The following is a 5756-nucleotide window of genomic DNA, read 5'->3' as shown; positions in this document are numbered from 1 at the left end:
CATGGATGCCCTCCACCGAAAACAGTGTCTGAGACGGGCCGGGAAGATCATTAAAGACCCCTCACACCCCAACCATGGACTTTTTGCCCTCCTCCCATCAGGGAGGCGGTACAGGAGCCTCAGGTCACGTACTAGTAGGATGAGGAACAGCTTCTACGATAATGTTTAAGAGGGAACTGCAGATGCTGGAGAATCGAAGGTTACACAAAAAAGCTGGAGAAACTCAGCAGGTGCAGCAGCATCTATGGAGCGAAGGAAATAGGCAACGTTTCGGCCCGAAACGTTGCCTATTTCCTTCGCTCCATAGATGCTGCTGCACCCGCTGAGTTTCTCCAGCTTTTTTGTGTAAGCTTCTACAATAATACCATCACACTGCTGAACTCGGAGTCCTGCCGATAGATTTCTCCAGTCTCTCCGTCCACATTGTTCGATTATTGTTTGATTATTCTGTACTTTTATTTTTATTTCTATATTGCACTATTACTACGGACTGACGCTAAACTGCAATTCGTTGTACCCATACTTGTATCTGTGCAATGACATTAAAGTTGAATTGAATTGAATTGGTGCTGTGAGGCAGCAACTCTACCACTGCACCACCCACTACATCTGTCTTCTATGGACTGGCCGCCTGTCTTCTACAATCTCACGTACTCCACCCAAACTCGCCCCAAATCATTGACCATCCCTTTGCCCTTACACATGTCCTTTGACCCGCTCCAGCTGTGTGACTTCAGTTTTTGCTTCAGATTGGAACATCTGCATTCTCCTGTGTCACCAACGTTAAACAATTCCCCGTCCTCAGAAGCGGCAAGGTGGCGCAGCGGTAGAGTCGCTGCCTCACAGCGCCAGAGACCCGGGTTCCATCCCGACTACGGGCGCTGTCTGTACGGAGTTTGTACGTTCTCCCCGTGACCTGCGTGGGTTTTCTCCAGGTGCTCCGGTTTCATCCCACGCTCCAAAGACGTGCAGGTTTGATAAAATTGTAAATTGTCCCTTATATCGTGCTTTTATCCATTTGCTAGCAAAGCTTCAAGGCAAAGTCCTTGTCTGTATACATATTTGGCCAATAAAATGATGATTATTATTATTAATATGAAGTGTGTTGGATAGTGTTAATGTACGGAGATCGCTGGTCGGTGCGGACTGGATGGTCCGAAGGGCTTGTTTCTGTGCTGTATCTAAACTAAACTAAACTAAATATGTGTAGGGAGGAACTGCAGATGCTGATTTAAACCGCAGATAGACACAAAAAGCTGGAGTAACTAAGCGGGACAAGCAGCATCTCTGGAGAGAAGGAATGGGTGACGTTTCGGGTCGAGGCCCTTCTTCAAACTAAAGATGTATTGTGTAGAGAGGCAACATTTATCAGCACAAACCTTTGAGGAGATTCAGTGAAAGTACAATTTCTTTGTAATTATTGTCCTCTGGCCGTAGTTTAATGATTTATTGATTGTGTTTCCTTTACAGGCTGATTATCCTTATGGTGGCAGTGCAACAAATGTACGCATCTGATTCTAAATGTGCAGCAGAGATCGAGTTTTGTTCTCTGACTGTCTGCAATCATTAAAACAATCGTGCTCAAACACACTGTCAGCGTGAGGCTAAACGCAAATTGGACGAACAGCATCTCATATTTCGCTTGGGCAGCTTGCAGCCCAGTGGTATGAATGTTGATTTCTCCTCACTTCAGGTAATCCCCTCTCTCTCTATCCCTCCCTCCCCCACCCAAGACACACCAGCTTCTCATTTTCACCCCACAAACGGCTAACAACGGCCTATTTCCTTTATCATTGTTACTTTTTTGAATGTCTTTCATCCATTGTTCCTTATCTCTCCACATCAAGTCAAGTTTATTTGTCACATACACACACGAGATGTGCAGTGAAATGAAAAGTGGCGATGCTCGCGGATTGTGCAAAAAACCCCGACAAAACAGAATGGAACAGAATCAGTAATTACATACTTGTGGGAAGAAGAAAAAAAGAAGAAACAGCAATTTAAAAAGACACCACACAACAGTAAGTTGGTACAGTAATTTAGTCCCTGGTGAGATAGGAGTTTACAGTCCTAATGGCCTCTGAGAAGAAACTCCTTCTCATCCTCTCCGTTTTCACAGCATGGCAACGGAGGCGTTTGCCTGACCGTAGCAGCTGGAACAGTCCGTTGCTGGGGTGGAAGGGGTCCCCCATGATCTTGTTGGCTCTGGAGTTGCACCTCCTGATGTATAGTTCCTGCAGGGGGGCGAGTGAAGTTCCCATAGTGCTTTCGGCCGAACGCACACTACTCTCTGCAGAGCCTTCTTGTCCTGGGCAGAGCAATTCCCAAACCAGATCGTGATGTTTCCAGCCAAGATGCTTTCCACCGCCGCTGAGTAGAAGCACTGGAGGATCCTCAGAGACACTCTGAATTTCCGCAATTGCCTGAGGTGGTAAAGGCGCTGCCTTGCCTCACTCACCAGTGCAGCAGCGTGTGATGCCCATGTCATATCCTCAGAGATGTGGACTCCCAGGTATTTAAAGCAGCTCACCCTATCCACAGTATCCCCATTTATCTACAATGGAGTGTACGTCCTCGGATGTTGTGCCCTCCTAAAGTCCACAATCAGCTCCTTCGTTTTTTTGTTTAAGAGGGAATGCAGATGCTGGAGAATCGAAGGTTATCAAAAAAGCTGGAGACACCAGAGTGCTAGCATCAGCCTTCCTCCTCCATAGATGCTGTGCACCCGCTGAGTTTCTCCCTCTCATCGTTTGTCAGAGAGGCTGTTGCCCACCAGAGTGCTAGATCAGCCACCTCCTCCCGGTAGGCCTTCGCATCGTTATCAGAGATCAGGCCCACCACCACAGTGTCATCAGCAAACTTGGTTATAGAGTTGGAGCTGAACCTAGCCACACAGTCATGTGTGTACAGGGAGTACAATAGGGGGCTGAGGACGCAACCCTGGGGCGATCCTGTGTTCAGGGTGAGGGACTTCGATGTATTTCCTCCCATCTTGACTACCTGGGGCCTGGCGGTGAGAAAGTCCAGGACCCAGGCACACAGGGAGGTGTTGAGCCCCAATTCCAGTAGCTTCTCGGCCAGTCTGGTGGGGACTATCGTGTTGAAGGCTGAACTGTAGTCTATGAACAGCATCCTCACGTAGCCCCCCTTCTGGCTGTCAAGGTGAGAGAGAGCGGTGTGCAAAACCTGGGAGACCGCATCGTCCGTGGATCTGTTTGGACGGTATGCGAACTGCAACAGGTCCATGTTGCGAGGGAGGAAGGCACAGATGTGATTCTTCACCAGCCTCTCAAAGCATTTCATGACTGCCGAGGTGCGGGCCACTGGACAGTAGTCATTCAGACAGGCTGGGGAGGCATTTTTTTGGTACCGGTACAATGATGGATCTTTTGAAGCACTGTCTATATCTCTCGTTTCCCTTATCCCTAACCAGTCTGAGGAAGGCTCTCGACCCGAAACGTCACCCATTCCTTCTCTCCAGAGATGCTGCCCGTCCCGCTGAGTTACTCCGGCTTTCTGTGTCTATTTTCAGTTTAAACCAGCGTCTGCAGTTCCTTCCGACACATCTTAACAACCTTGTCTTATTTGTATTTTTAAACGCTGTGCTTTTATTTCTCTTATCTTATTTTCAGCAGGAAAGTGGAAAGAGAGATGCCAAGGGGCTTTAAAAATACAATCAATAAGTCTACTCATGTGGAACAAATGCGTGGTGGAGTGTAGGTGTCAGCAAACCCACTCCCAGCCAACAACACACTGCTTCATTTCGTTTAAGAAAGAACTGCGGATGCTGGAAAAATCAAAGATAAACAAAAATGCTGGAGGAACTCAATGAGTAAGGCAGCATCTATGTAGAGAGGAAAAGGCGATGTTTTGGGTCGAGACCCTTCATCAGACTGATGTGGGGGGGGGAAGGGAAGAAAGGAAGAGGAGGCGGAGACAGTGGGCTGTGGGAGAGCTGGGAAGGGGAGGGGAAGGAGGGAGAAAGCAGGGACTACCTGAAATTGGAGAAGTCAATGTTCATACCGCTGGGGTGTAAACTACCCAAGCAAAATATGAGGTGCTGCTCCTCCAATTTGCACTGGGACTCACTCTGGCCATGGTGGAGGCCCAGGACTGAATAGTCGGATTTGGAATGGGAGGGGGAGTTGAAGTGTTGAGCCACCGGGAGATCAGGTTGGGGATAAATTTGTGAAATTTGAGCAAAGGATGTAATTAGTACTGAATATTTGTATAGCCTTCGAAAATGTTGGATGAATTTTTTAATCACGGTTCACTTATTGTAAATATTTAGTACCTGAATAAAGTCTATTTTGAATTTTTTTTTTTTTAAAGTGGGAACTGAGCGGAGGTGTTGGGCGAAGCCTGTTCTTGGTCTCAACATCGACCCACCGGGTCCGCGCTGACCAGCGATGATCGGTGCAGTAGCATCTTTACCCCACAATGACTCATCTACAAAGGTTGGATCAACCACAGTGAGTGAATTCTTGATTTCACAGCTAACTTCATATTTCCTCATGCTGGATAAAGCACCATGTGAATTGGCAGCCCAAAGCAGGCGGCTAAACCGCATTGCTGTTAGATTCTCCGTGGAGTTGTTGAGAGTCCGTGCTGCAATGTTGCAGACTTTACCCAGGGTATGACTTCCTTCATTGTAATCAACACATAGCTTTTAATATGTTTACTGTATGCTGCAATGTTGCACCGACTTTACCCAGCGGTACACTAGCAAACTGTTCCTTCATTGTAATGGTTCACATATAGCTTTTAATATATGTTTACTGTATAGAAACAGCATCGGACAACGTGCCGAACCCTTCGGCCCACCTGCCGACTCGTACCATAACGCCCATTCCCTTTCCGTATGCCTACTAGCAAATCTGCCTACCACTTCCCTCCCTTTGATCTGGAAGTTCCCCCTCATATTTGGTTAAACTTCTGTTTGATTCTCAATGATGCTTTTTCAATCGTTAATGTTAATGTTTTATTATTATTAATGTTTAGTGTTTTCTGAGTCATTCGTAACTGTCACTGTATGTCATGTTGTCACTTGTGGGCGGAGCACCACGGCAAATTCCTTGTATGTGAATACTTGGCCAGTAAACTTACTTGCTTGTTTAAGAAGGAACTGCAGATGCTGGAAAATCGAAGGTACATAAAAATGCTGGAGAAACTCCAAATGCTGGAGAAACTCAGCGGGTGCAGCAGCATCTATGGACTTACTTGCTTAGGACTGTCCGACACACACTAGGGAGAATTTACAATTTACAGAATCCAATTAGCCTGCAAACCTGTACGTCTTTGGAGTGTGGGAGGAAACTGGGGCACCCGGAGAAAATATACGCGGTCATGGGGAGAATGTACAAACTCCGTACAGACAGCACCCGTGGTCAGGATCGAACCGGGGTCTCTGGCGCAAGGCAGCAACTCTACCGCTGCGCCACCGTGCCGCCCTGTTGATGCACCAATGTTTAACAAAATATAAATGTAAACCAATAAACACTGAACTCTGCAGTTTTAGGTAATTAACCAACAACATCCATCCCATCCCCCCACTTATCACCCCCCCCCCCCCCCCTCTCCTGCACCCCACCCATTTATCCCGCTACCCCCCCCCCGACCCTGTAAAAGCAAGGAACTGCAGATGCTCAACTGTAACCCAGACATCCATCCCAGCCAAGATGTCCCATCTAAGCTAATCTTTGTCCCCACATTTGGCACATATCTCCCTCAAATGTTCCCACTCTTGTGCTGTCCAT

Source organism: Leucoraja erinacea, chromosome 17 (assembly GCF_028641065.1).
Source record: "Leucoraja erinacea ecotype New England chromosome 17, Leri_hhj_1, whole genome shotgun sequence".
Taxonomy (NCBI): Eukaryota; Metazoa; Chordata; class Chondrichthyes; order Rajiformes; family Rajidae; genus Leucoraja; species Leucoraja erinaceus.
The sequence above is the reverse complement of the archived record's forward strand: the minus strand, read 5'-3'. Positions refer to the sequence as shown.